We start from the raw sequence: 14,633 nt of genomic DNA, 5'->3' as shown, positions 1-14,633 counted from the left end.
ACTTTGTATAAACTAAAACTAGCACATCACTCAATCAGATTTGTGCATCTCAACCATTACAAAAACTATCAGTGACACTTTAACATTCCAAATATTGTGATTCGCCAAAAATTCGACCGGGATGCATTCTTAAATTTTCAGATCAAGTATGACATCCATTCAAACTACAGTACGAAATTATAAATTTTATTATGTACCTAATATTAAATTTCAAATCCTTACGTAAATATTACATAATTGAAATTTTCAAAAACTAACATCGACTTCCTATCGTTGATCTAACAATAGTCGGGTATCTTCGAGCTCGTTTGGTATACCCAGATGACTTCCGTCATTGTTTCTCAAATTCAAATAATATGTTATTTCAAAAACATAATAATGAATAGTAATAATATGATAATTGTATTATTAAATTAATTTTGCCTTATTATGAGTGGGAATTGATAAGGGAAGTTTATCATGTCCATGACTAAAGAAGGAGTATACAACCACCAATTTTATTTTTTGTGCTTTCGTTGCCCGACACATCTCTGGGTACAATGTAGCCAACACAGTTGATCCCCAATTGAGTCCCCTGGCTTTTTTTAAGTCGACTAATTCTAGGAGCCACCTTAAATGTATTAGATTTCGTGATTTATCTAACATTAGAAGACCCTCAATTAACCTCAATATGAATGCTCGAGCGAATTGTTGTCTTTCAACTGCACTAGAGGAGTTTTGAGATATGAGAAATTTTCTTCTAACCATTTTATTTCTATTCAGCTACTAATAAACTTTTCCGACACATTGCCTAATAGTTCGTAGCAGATTGCGCTCCAATTGCCAACACGCACTACTCTCATAATGATTGGCCTATCAATCTGTAAACTGAGTTGTAATGCTACACCCTCAAGTGTAATTGTACACTCACTATACGGAAGATGGAATGTATGTGTCTTGGGTCTCCATCTTTCCAGCAAAGCGCTAATAAGTGTGGACTCCAATTTAGTCCCCCGAGCATACAAGACACATGCAAGAATCCTACCTCTTCCAAGTGTTGTTCAATAACATGCGGTGGCCTCGCACTTAGATTGTGTATACACGTCTCAATAATTCGATTTTCGATCTCATTATATAAACATATAAAATTTAAAAAATTAATAATATTAACAAATTAATAATTATATTAATTAAAAGAAAAAATGTAATAATATTTTCTTACTCTTTGTAATCGAACCCTGAAAAAATGTTTTTGATCCAAACGAATAAGAGGCATTAACATTTTTAAAATTTTTAAAATTATGAAAATCAAATAAAATCAAAGAAATTACAAAATAGAAAATTGAAACAAGAACAAATTTGAAAGAAATTGAACGAAAAGTTGAGAATAAAATAGTTGAGAGAATAGGATTGAAAGAAAAAAAAATAAGTTGGGTATATATTGCAAATAAACTAGCCATTGAAAAAAATTGTAGCCGTTTGAAAAAAAATTTTGACCACTGGAAAATTTACGGGGAGAAGAACGCATCCAACATTAGGCATTTTTGTATTCTCTCTTCAAAAATGGCCTATTTTCCTAAATTTCTAGAAACATATTTTAAAATCCTAATTTTCGTTTAAATTCAACGTGTTTGCCTAATTCTACCTAAAATGTTAGTCAAAATTAAAAGTGATCTAATTTGGTTAAGATTTAATGGGCTTTAGTTATTAAATAAAGTATGTGTCAAATATGTGTAGATATTCTAGTAACGAATCTCTAATTGATGATGAGCGAATTCAAAATTAAGGTTATTGTCCCCAAATAACACATTCATAACTTTTTTGACATCCCATCTTCAGGAAAGAAAAGAGAGAGAGCCATATTTTCTAAATTACTTGTGTGTTAATTTAGAAGATCAAAACTATAAGACTTGACGATCTCAAAATATCAATGGATTTAGGTACGCTTCCACTTTTAGTTTTTTTCTTGATTTATTCTTGATGATCTGACAAGATATATCATAGTCTATTAAGTTTTATATCAAATTTTGCTTTATGGTTTAACAGCGACCCCTCCATTTGTTTTCTTATCTTCATGAAAACTTTGTTGCGATTTGGTTTCCATGTTGCTGCTTAGAATTTTTGGGTTTGCAAAATTGATGCTTTTACTAGAGAAACTAGTACTAAGATGCTTGTTAATTTGGCATCCATGGGTTATTATTGGTAACTCTAAAAGAACTACTCTCCTAAATAAGTCTAATAAGCTTGTTGGAGATAAAGTAGTTTATGCTCTTTCTTAAGGGTTGAAAGTGATGCATGATTTTTTATGATGAAGAAGACTGATTGTCTCAATTGGAGAGACTCTTAAAGAGTTAAAATCTAGCTCTACCATTGTTGTCACAGCACAAACCAAAATAATTGCTGAAAAAGTAATAAAGTAAAATAATGTTTTTGCTTATAGACTTGCTTTAGACAAAAATCCTTTGCTTATGAAGTTCATTATTGAATTGAAGAATATTAGACTTGGGTAATGGGTATTATACTTTTTCTAGCTTGAATAATATTTAAAATTTTAGTTTTGAGACATCCTTTATTTAAAATTCCATATGATAACCTATTTGTTTCCACACATCCTTTCTTTATTACTTCCCTTGAAAAACATGTCAAACAAATATAAGTGAGGTTGAATTCAAAATCTTATTTAGTTGTCTAAGTTAAAAGTAATATAATACAAAAATCTAGTGAAACAAAGTGTAGGAATGGTACGATTTACAAAAATCAAGAGAAATGATGTCATCTTCAACTGAAGTGAGAATTGGATTGAAATCATTTATCCAACAAAGGATTGTCGAAGCTTGAATAGGTTTAGAAGATAATTTGACAAAGTTTTGTCACACATTTCAATTGAAAGGATTTAATATTATGAGTTAGAGTTTATGATTAGAGGGTTGAGGGGTGTTTCATGTATTTATAAGAGAAACATTACACTAACCTTGACAGATTAGAGTTTATTTGTACAAGATTTCATAAGGAATCTTTTAAAAGGTCATAAAAATGGTGTATCATTTCTAAAAGAATATGTTGAGGTATGCATATGGACAAAACAATATTTAATAAAATCTAATTTTAAATGAATAATTATTTTTAAAATTTAAACTATAAGTCATTTTTATTATTTATCATGAATTTTTAACATAAATTAATCAAATATTATTAAAGGTAAAAATTGATTTTAAAACAAAACTATTGAACTTAAAAATATAAATTAAAAATCATTTAAGTAACTTTATAATCAAAATATAGATAAATAATTAAATAATAGTATTTGTTTCTTTCTTTCGTTCTTTCATTCTTTTCTTTTCTTTTTTTTTTTTTGAAGGAAAGCCAACTTTCATTAATCCACAAAACACAGAAGCAACCCAAATCAAGAAAGGGAAAATTAAAACCCAAGCCGATATGCTTACCTATACACCCAGTTCTAAGTCCCTATTTCTTAATAGGTATTAAAGTAGCATCAAAAGACATACTCAAAATACAATCTAGAATATGATTAAAAGCAAAATGGGTTGCAGATGATAAGGCCACCCTAGCGAGACCGTAAGTTACCCTATTTGTTGTCCGTTGAATTCGTTGAAAGGACACATGTTGAAACTCAACATTAAACAATCCTATAAAATCGAACCAAAATTAGAAATATTAAAATTTTGTGAGTATAAAGAATTTATAGCATTTAAGCAATCCGACTCTAGAATAATATAGTGTTTTTGCAAGTCATTTAGCCACTATAATGCTTCATTGATGAACATAGCCTTTGCCTTGTGGAGCTTGACCTGGTACTCAACCCAACATGCATAAACACCCTATGCTCATCACGCAATAGTGCCGCTAAACCCATGGTCCCATTCTCATGAAAACAAGTCATGTCCGTATTACATTTCAACCAGCCAGCTGCTGGTATCGACCAACGCTGCACAGTAACAGCTCAAGCTGGTGGACAAGATACAATACGTTCAATCGCCTGTTGATTTTCCATTCATTCCTCCAAATATCGATCATCAAAGGCCACACCCTACATAGCAATGGACTACTCATTTTTCCAACAAATTCGATTTTAGAATAACCATGTACTAGACAACAGTGTGAGTTCCCTCTCCATTAGAGCTTCCCTACCATGTGTTAAAAAGTACTCAATAAGGGTAGTAACAGAGGTATGCCAAATTAAAATATCAACATACTGCCACACCTCAATAGTTCAGTGGCACTTAGGAAACACATGATTCATTGTCTTGACCTGATCGCAAGATAAACATAATGGATCAATATTACAACCCTTCTCTAACAAACGAGCCGTATATGGGAAGAAATTCCTTAAGCAGTGCCATACAAAGTCCTACACTTTTGAGGGAATATGGGCATTCAAAACACGAGGTCAACTTCCAGCAACAAGACTCTATTCCAAATGCAAGAAAGACTTTACAACAAGCACATAACAAGATGTAACAATGTACCTACCATGCTTGATGAAATGCCATATGAGTTTATCATTAGGCCATTGTTAGCTAATAGGAATATTCATTACATGAGCCATATCCAAAGGCATGAGAAAGCCCTTAAGAAAAGTTTTATCCCAAGCCACCCCATCACATTGTAGTAAATCCTTTTCCCCTAAAATTTTCATGCCCAACAACGAGGAAGACGTAATATAGAAATCTCTATCATCCATAAGCCAAGGATCTTGAAAAACTTGTATGCCTGCCCCATTACCAAAACACCAGCATATACCCTTCGAGAGTAACCCCTTAGTTGCATGCAAGCTTCTCCACACGAAAGAGGGGTTTTTCCCTTCCATCACTTTTAGAAATCTACAATGGGGAAAAAACTTCGCTTTGAACACCCTAGTTGATTAGAACTTCGGAGAAAAAATAAAACACCACCTTTTTTTCCTAACATGGCCAGATTAAAAACAATGCAAGCTTTGAAAACCCATGTCGCCGAACTTTTTAGGTACACAAAGATTGTCCTAAAATGCCCAGTGAATCTTTCTTCGAGTTATTGTCACACCTCGAAATGTTGAAGTTAAGTTGGAAAGGTGAAATTGGGGGCTAATTTGAAAAGCTTACAAATTAAACGACTTCTAGTATAAATAAAAAGAAATGGAAGAATGGTTGTGGAAAGGTTGGATTTCAACCTTGGTTCTGTTGAGTTTAAACTAGGATTATTTTTAGTAGGAGACATGATGATTATGGGCGTGCACACTTGGCTGTTGAATTTAGGATTGGTGAAGGAAATGAATGAGTAGTATATAAGGGAGAGATGTTATTCTCAGGCAGGGGTTCATTCATCCTCTTCATTGATCTAGTTGAAGGAAGGAAGTTAAAGTTGTACATAATTAACTGATAATTTATCAAGCTAGTAAGCTTTTTAACCTTTTTCTGTTACAATTTTTAGTTGTCCATCAATTTTTTTTGTATTGGATAAAGTTGTGGATAATCATTTTAGAGGCCTCTGTATGTAAACAAATTCTGATTATTATGATGATGAAATGTCTTCGTGAAAGACTGAAATAGTTGTTATGTTTTGTAAGTTGCTGGAGGTTCGGGTAGCAAGGGAAAAATCTAAGAAGAAGGTTTTGGCGTCAACTTCCAAGTGAGTTGTCATGTTTTGTAAGTTGTTGGAGGTTCGGGTAGCAAGGGAAAAATCTAAGAAGAAGGTTTTGGCGTCAACTTCCAAATGAGTTCTAGAACTTATTTCTTAGACCATTATTCTTGTAACACCCTATACCCGGTCTGATTTACTAGAACCGTATATAGGATGCCACAATATTTAAATAGTTAACAAAAAATTTACAATTGGCAAAAACCATACTGAACATACTTTTTATTTGTTTATATTCTTTTCTAAGTTAAAAGATTTTGAAGGAAATGTTTATTAATTACAATAGATTCTCAAAAGCGATATATGACATTACAACTTAAATCTTTGTTAAACTAGACTTAATCTTGGCATAGAATACTATTCCCCAAATTCCCAAGAGTCCCCTCTATATGCATAATGTCATTCTTCGAACTGCCACCATGGCGCATTCCTAGCTTGGTCCCTCCTGGTGAACTGGATTAATTCTAAGAACATGCATTACAAATAGATGCTTGTAAGTTCAACGAAACTTTGTCAGTCTTAACCAATATTACCTTTAAACGTTGTTGTTGAATTCCTCTACTTAAAAATTCTAGACATCCTTTTTGATTTTGGCGGATACTTTTCTAATTCCTAGCAGATTACTATATGCCAACCTATGCACTTAACCCACTTATTCACATTTCGCTCGATTAGTGGATCACAGACTTCACACCTTATTGCGGATCCTATTTCACAATCTCTTTGAAGATAGAAGTTGGATACATTCCTCAAAATGATATATATTTAGATACTACTCTTGGCGGATTCTTATACTAGCTCTAGCGGCTGTCAGGATGCCAGTCACACCGTATCTTAAAATCAATCCAGACAACGAAATTATTTCGATGAATGTAATATTTTAGATCATCCAAAAGAATCCCAAATGAATTCAGTACATAATATGAGAATTCTTATGTTTGGCGGACACTTACACCACCTATAATTCTAGATACACCAAGCTTTTTGTCCAGGCGGATTACAATGGTGGGTTAATCAGTTGGGTATGATGTTCAGAATTCTTTCAAAAAATGCCTTAAAGACTTAACCAGATTTCGCTACAAAGCCAGACTAACAACTCACCAGTTAGGTGTTAAGTGGCATTACAAAATTTTTCATACAAGCTTTTTAGATCACTTGCCACTGAGGCTGCCCAAATAATACGTCACATAAGCTTTTCAGATAAATCACCACAAAGGCTTCCCAAATAACTTCGCCACTAAGGCTTCCTAAGTAATACGCCACATAGGATTTTCAGATGATTCGCCACAAAGGCTCGGCTTGGTTTTCCTTCAAGGCACCACATAAATTGTCATGTTTGGCTACATGGATTTTCCTAAACTCAACATCGCTTGAGGTTTGCCCATCATCGTCCCTAGGACACACAGAAACCCTAGTAGACAAATATTTATCATCCATCATTTCCAAAATGTGCCATGGCCATGGTCTTTCCACATATCTGCCACACTGGCCTTTTGTTGTGTTTATTATCCCAACATAATACATTTTTTCCATATTAGCCTTTGTGTTTATCGTCCCAACGAACGTCATCAAAGCACTATTACGGGTTCCATTATCATATCACATATTTTCTTGACACTCTGCCCGAAACCCCTTATCACTAACTATACTTTTTCATGCATCATTCAATTAACATAATGGACACATTAACAAATATTTCACTCATACCCATAACAGAATCATACTTCCCAACACGTAATCTCTCAAGCATGCTTACCATACATCGTCATATTCATGCAGCACATTGTACACTTTATTATATATATACAGATGCTTCAGAAAACATACACACACACAGATACATACAACAACTCCCAAAGAAGATATGCACAACTACATGGACATCAATCATACAAAGAATCATCATAAAATAACATACAGGAGTTGGGTTTAGAGACTCACTAGAGACCCATCTTTACCTCGGCCCAGAACTTCTGTTTTGATCGTCCTTCTCAATTCAACAACAGTTTCTGCTTACAAGATCATGGAATTTCCATTAAAATCCTTATTTACAGATAGTTTACTGACGTTTCAACTACATGTAACCCCCATACAGGGTCTTCCACTCACACCCTAATGTTCTTACGTCTTTTTAACATTCTTACTCTTTAACAGTTATAACATAAAAAGTTATAAGACTTACCAGAAGGTTGAATCGTCCACTGATTAAACAAAATATTAGCTCTAGCTTAATGAATAAGAAGAGAACATTTAGGTTAGTAAGAAGGAGAAAAATGTAAAGCAGAAAGAAAAACCATTTGGAATGCCTCCTCCTTTCACTATATCTATACACTATTGGTCCCCATTTTTTGGATTTTGACAAGTGATAATGCTTATTGAAATTGTTCCCTAATTTCCCTACAAAATCCAAGGGAAGGTAAAAAAAATCTAACAAAGATCTACGTTACTGTTTAACCAATCATGGGGAGGGTTATATCAATTCAGTTGACTCCCAACTAATCCCGTTGCAAAAACTAACTTGAATAGTGCTCATGCAAATCGAGCGTACTATACCTTGGCGGTGACTCACATATGGCGTGATCTTAAAGACAATTAAGTCTCCTACAACTTTCTCATACACTTGATAGGCAATTTATGCTCAGCCAAAACTTTGGGGCGTACTCTTTCTTAGGTATACTATTTCCTCACTTAAAGATACCCTGTAATTAAATCCTTAGATACTACCAACGGGCGGATACTTTAACACTAGCATGCACCAATACTCTAACTCGTCAGCAAGCCAGCAGAGTAGTGAATTATGCTACCATAGTGCGCCAAAACAATTAACATGCATACCTCACTCACCTTTTTGGATTTTCCATTTTTAGGTTGTGTCAATTCTTTTATCATAGTATCCTGTGTTGGACATGCTGGTTGAGTATTGAGCAAATGATGCGTCATCTTATGGTTGAATGATGTGTAATTGATGAATTACCTTATAAACTTAATATTAATGTATCCTGAGGTATGTTGTGTTGATATGAAAGTGTATGAAATGTTGGTGTAATGTGTGTTGTGTATAAACGGTAGTGTTGGTAGAGTGTCTGTGTATGAAATGCATGTATTTGATATGTGGAGTGTGGAAGGTTATTTTGGTGGATGAAAGATGAAGAAATGTCACATTGTGCTGTCTATGCCTTGTTTTATCTACCTTTGCGAAGGTTTGGATGGATAGTATGGAGAATGTTTATGCATGGTTTTTGGTTTTACAGAGGTTTGGTTGGATTGTACAGAGATATATACGCAAATGAATATGATACCTCAGCGTGGGTTCTATGAATATATAAGACTCTGCAAAGTCTAAGGCTTTGAGCCAATATATTTAAGCAAGTCCATGGCCATGGCATATGAAAATTATGAAAGATGTAAAAGTCCGTCAAGACTATCTTATATATGGAAGTCCATCGGGACTATCTTATATGTGAAAGTATGTCAGAACTATATTATAAGTGGAAATCTGTCAAGGCTAAGTTACAAATAAGATTTTGTAAAGATCGAACGCAGTTGATTAAATTGAATCATTCTCTAGGATGTGAGAGTAAGTAAGAAATGGTGTCTTTGAAAATAATATACCAACTATAAGTAATCCAACTCGTGGGTCATAAATAGTAGGCCAATGAGATTGGCAAACTATCCTGGTTTAGAAAGTCAGACCTTAATTCAAAATCATAAAGTGCCATTTTATTAGAATTCTGCTAATACGAGGTATGGATAACTCACTAAGTTCATATGAACTTATGTTTGTGACATTATGTATTGCAAGTAATAAGGGAATTCGATAGTTCGTGGAGAGACCAGACCAGAATCCATCGTGATTGGGCATTTGTGCTTTCTAGTCATAATATGCATATAGCCGGGTGAGCTGAAAGCAGAGTCTCAATGTCAAAGTCTTATTTGTAACTAGTTTTAATAAGAGTATTATTTCCTGTAACACCTCTAACCAGTCTCCGTCATCGGATTAGGGGTATAGAGTATTATAGTACAATTTAGAACAATCAGAATATTTGATTTCAAATCAAACATTTATTCAATTGAAATGATAACAATCATTTACACATTCCATTTATAGCATACAATACACTTACGGGCCTTAAAACAATCTTACGGGGCCCTAAAAATATTTTAGGAACATTTTAGGATCAATTTGAAACAAAACAAAAAATTTTGGAAAAACTTGAAAATTTTGGAAACAGGGATCACACGACTGTGTCTTAGACCGTGTTACATACTAACTTGAGACACACAACCATATCATGGACTGTGTCTCAGACCGTGTGAAACCTGTACCTAAAATAATAATGACACATGGCTATGCAGGGTGGTCTTGTGTGGCACGTGACCGTGTGACAGCTCGTATCCCAAGTCGTGTGCTTCTTAAAATGACCCTAAAACAAGCCAAAGCATTAACCTATTCTTGCACCAAAAACCATACCATTTCCAATCATTTTCACATGACCAAAACACTTTAAAACATACCAAACCCAACCAACTTAGGTGCCTAACCAATATGCCATCAATTGACACTACAATTCAACACATCAACTTGACTCAATTCAACATTTCAAGTTCATTCATTAAGCGTAATTCATATTTATCAAATAACAATTTCAAGCATACCACTCATTGGTACCACAATTGAACAAACTTAAAACAAACCAAGTTATCAAATCAACATTCATGCCCTATTACATGCCAAAACACACACATATCATTTAATCTAAACGTCTATCTAATATACCCTCATTGGTACCACAATTTAACATCCAAAGCAATTCAAATCTAATGACATAAATTCATACCTTAAGCTTACATCACACATCTACCATTAAACCACTTCATTCACATTTCAATGAACCAAAGGCCATCTAAATCTCAAGGCATTCACAAGTGACCAAAACATAAAAACTCTTATTACATGTCATTTATAACTGTTAGCCAAAACAAACAAAACTACCAATATGACGAATGGATAGTGTGATTGTGCTCTTACGTGATTTCAACCGATCGAGCTTTTCGATGATCTACAAGAAAAAAATACCTAATGTAAGCCAATAATGCTTAGAAAGCTCGTATAAATCTTAAATGTAAACTTACCGAATAGGCTAAATTTATGTAATTCATAAATAATTCCTTTGACATGCTTAAGAGATTATCCATTTCCTATTACAACATCAACCTTACAAGTTAGGAAGTACAATAATGAAAGATCAAACATTCATCCATATCAAGGAACATATAATGGAAGCAAATCCATATACATAACATTCATCACATCTCTAATATGTATCATTCACACCTTCAAAGCTTTTATGTCAAAAATTTCCATTCCATTTATCATAGTTTCATAACATTTTATATAATTAAGTTTATTTGTTTAAGCCTTTATTACCCGTTGAACTAAATAAAGCATCATAGATCACTTGGAAAATACTTATATAATCATTTAATTCTCTAAACACACCACAAACTTAACTAGATAACGTATTTATAGACATATGAAACATATAATTACACCAAGGCATTAATATTCATCATCAAGCTCTACTAATCAAAGCTTTCATCTCATTTCTATACTTATGATACATATCTCACTTTAAACATGTTACCTGAATAGTGAATAGTTGAAGGATGAGATACCGAACTTTTCATTGTTATCCTTTTCAACCTTTCCAATGATATCCTTTTCAGATAACGTCCTTTTCAACCTTTTCATTGATTTAGAAATACCGAATGTAATGCTATGGTATCTTTCAACCATGGTCTTTTTTTAAGTATAATACCATGATATATTTCAATCATGGTCTTTTTCTTTTCTCAATCAAGACTGTTCCAAACACCAATTCATTTATACATATGTAAAGATATCAATTAATCTTATAAATGATATACAAACTTATCTAAACTGATTTTGTAGCAAACACGATTCCAATGACTAATCAACAATTTTTCCTTTTCCGCGTTTGTTTATCGATTGATCCGTTTCTTGATCTAAATATAATAATTTAATTCAATTATCCAATTCAAATACTTAAATTCATGTAATTTACCATTTATCAAAATTTTACACTTTTACCCTAAACTTTTACCTTTTATTCAATTTAGTCCTTAAGCCCGAAACTTAAAATTTAGCATAATTAAATCAAATCATGCTGACCATATTTTCCATAATCCCTATACAACCTATATTTATTACATTTTCACAAGAATTTCATGTAATTTTACTATTTTAACAACTTAGTGCCTAAATACAAAAATAACAAAATTTATTTAATCAAATAGTCTTTAAACATTCCATAGCTTCCAAATCTAATAATTTATATAGGAAACATATAATATTCATCAATGGAAAGCTTTAAAATCTTTAACAGTTTTGAACATGGAGATACGAATTAATTGGACATAATTGCAATTATCTTAAAAATATAAAAATTACTAAAAACAGATTAAAAGATACTTACCATGCCAAGAATTAGGCATGGCCAAAGTGTTGGTTTCTTTCAAATGGAGGATTCAGCCTAAGGAGAAAGATGATGAAAAACATGCTAATATTTTCTTACTTTTCTTTATTAATTAACATTTAACTATTATTAATTAAACATATATATATTAACATAAAAAATACACATTATTAACCATTTAACTGTCCACTATAACCATTTAAGGTCTAATTACCTTTTAAATCCCTCAAATCATGGTTTTATAACCATTTAACACATATAAGCTAATAGCGATTAACTTTTGCAACTTTTACGATTTAGTCCTTTTTACTTAATTAACTATCTAAACGTTAATATTTCCGGACCAAATTTCAATATGCCCATATAATCACTCTGTAAATATTACACAAAAATATTTACGGGCTCGATTTATAGAAACGAGGTCTCAAAACCTCATTTTCAATATCACTTGACTTTAAGGACAATCACTTGAACTTAACTATTCATTCAAATTATAAAAATTATCAAATCAAAATTTATTATAATACTATATTTAACTCGTAAATATTAAATAATATTTATAGACTCACTCATCAAATTTTCGGCTCCGAAACCACTGTTTCTGACACCACTGAAAAACGGGTTGTTACATTTCCAAACTAAGTAAATATTCGGTATGTTTAAAATACTTTGTAAAATATTTTTTGTCTAAGATTAAAGTTAAATAATTAAAATAAATTCATACGGCGTGATCGATTAAATAATTGTATTTTAATAATAACTGCATTAAGTCAGAATGGTGGAATTTACATTAAAAAATGTGTTAGTTAATTTTTAGTTATAAAGTGTAACATCCTGTAGTCTAGATCCGATGATCAGGTCGAGTATGGGGTTTTACGCTTATATTACCTACCCCTCCCAAAAAGGTATTCATCATGCGTTGCAAATCGTCACATAAACCCAAAGGCAATAAGAAGATACTTATATAAAAAGCAGAAAGGCAAAAATCATTTTAAGAACAATATTTTTAGAACAATCTTTTTACCCGGTTTTGAGAGTAATCTTTTCTTCCAACTTAGTAGCCTCTTACTTAAGCAATCACAGAGAAAGGCAAAAACTTGTTTCTTATTACGGTTGACAAGCAATGGCAATCCCAGCTACCGACCATGATCTAAAAGCGTGTCCACCCCTAATATAAATATAGCATCTTTCGATCATGCACATTTGTGCTCGAGTTGAATAGTATACCTGACTTATGTAAGTTCATTGCTAGCCCAGAGGTCATTTCATATGTCACCAGAATGTTTCGAACAACATAACACTCAAAAGTCTTCACTCGACAGAAAAGGAAACTATCAATTGCGAAGAACAAATAAGAACCAGTGAAGCTCCCCAAAAAATTGAAACCCTATGGAGGTCACCTCTAGCCTCACCACGTTTGAACAAATAACTCAATCCCTCAGTATAAAAAAACAAGTATAGTGAGAGAAGATCCCCCTTGACGCAAATCTTTCTATGATATAATCAGCCTCAACTCATGCCTGTTCAACAACACCGAGTATTTCACTATAGAAACACACATCATGATCCAACATACAAAAGTATAACAGAATCCCATCTTACCCAACATAAACGCGAGAAAAGCCAATCTACTCTATCATACGCCTAACTCGAGTGATTATGCCTTTTAGTATTTATTATAATCGGGTTTACTAAAAAATATGTGTTCTCTTAAAAAAATCTGGCTAAATATGATGAATATGCCGTTTTTTTTAATTTGGCCTTTAGGCCGATTTTAAAATTAATTAATGAAGTAGACCATTTTTAGGAGAGAGAAAGTGAAATCACGTCTAGTTGAGCACTCTTTTTGCATAAATGGCAAGAAAGCTCGTCCAGCTGAACACTCTTTCACTTTCCCTCTCTAGGGTTAGGGCTTTTTTTAGGTTAAGATTTTTAAGATTTAATATGTTTTTAGGGTTTTGGGTATTTTGAAAGCATTCAGGGTTTTCAGCTGAAGTGACGAAAGTTCTTAGGTAGTTTTGAGGGGTCGGGGATGTGATAATGTGCTTTAGCACACATACATTTCATATGTCATTGTGGGATAGGACCATTGTGGGGAAAGCTGGTTTCGGGGTAATAATGCTTAATACGACCAGGGGTAGAAGTTTTAATCTGCGACTGTGATGCGGTCATAGGTTCGAGTATAAGCGAGCCCCGGTGACGATTGTTACACGGTTAGGAGGTTAAGCATTTTGGATACCCGTAAACAATGCCCTATATATACCATACATAAGATTGATGCCATAATCACATATAAAAACTATAGGAACTTCTGGTATAATCAACGTAATTTTTTTCTATATTTCAAAGCAACCAATATATTTAACCTTTCATTCTTGTCCAAAGGCTGACACTAAGGTGGACACAAGAGAGCTTTTAGGTAGAGAGCAGATGTACTGGTACGATAGAGGTCAAACTCAGGTCGGCACAACAACGGTTGTAGTTATTAATGGGTTGTGTAATAACGACAATCATCATCACTCT

At 33.0% G+C, this 14,633-nt stretch overlaps 1 pseudogene; it reads left to right on the top strand.

Annotated features, from left to right (window-relative positions):
* The window catches only part of LOC121214569 (triosephosphate isomerase, cytosolic-like), a 35,100-nt pseudogene extending 32,701 nt beyond the window's left edge, over positions 1–2,399 (top strand).
* The last annotated feature ends 12,234 nt before the right edge of the window (positions 2,400–14,633 follow it).

This window comes from Gossypium hirsutum, chromosome D02 (assembly GCF_007990345.1).
Source record: "Gossypium hirsutum isolate 1008001.06 chromosome D02, Gossypium_hirsutum_v2.1, whole genome shotgun sequence".
Classification (NCBI taxonomy): Eukaryota; Viridiplantae; Streptophyta; class Magnoliopsida; order Malvales; family Malvaceae; genus Gossypium; species Gossypium hirsutum.
Note: the sequence above shows the minus strand (reverse complement) of the source record. Positions and strands in the feature narration are given on the sequence as shown.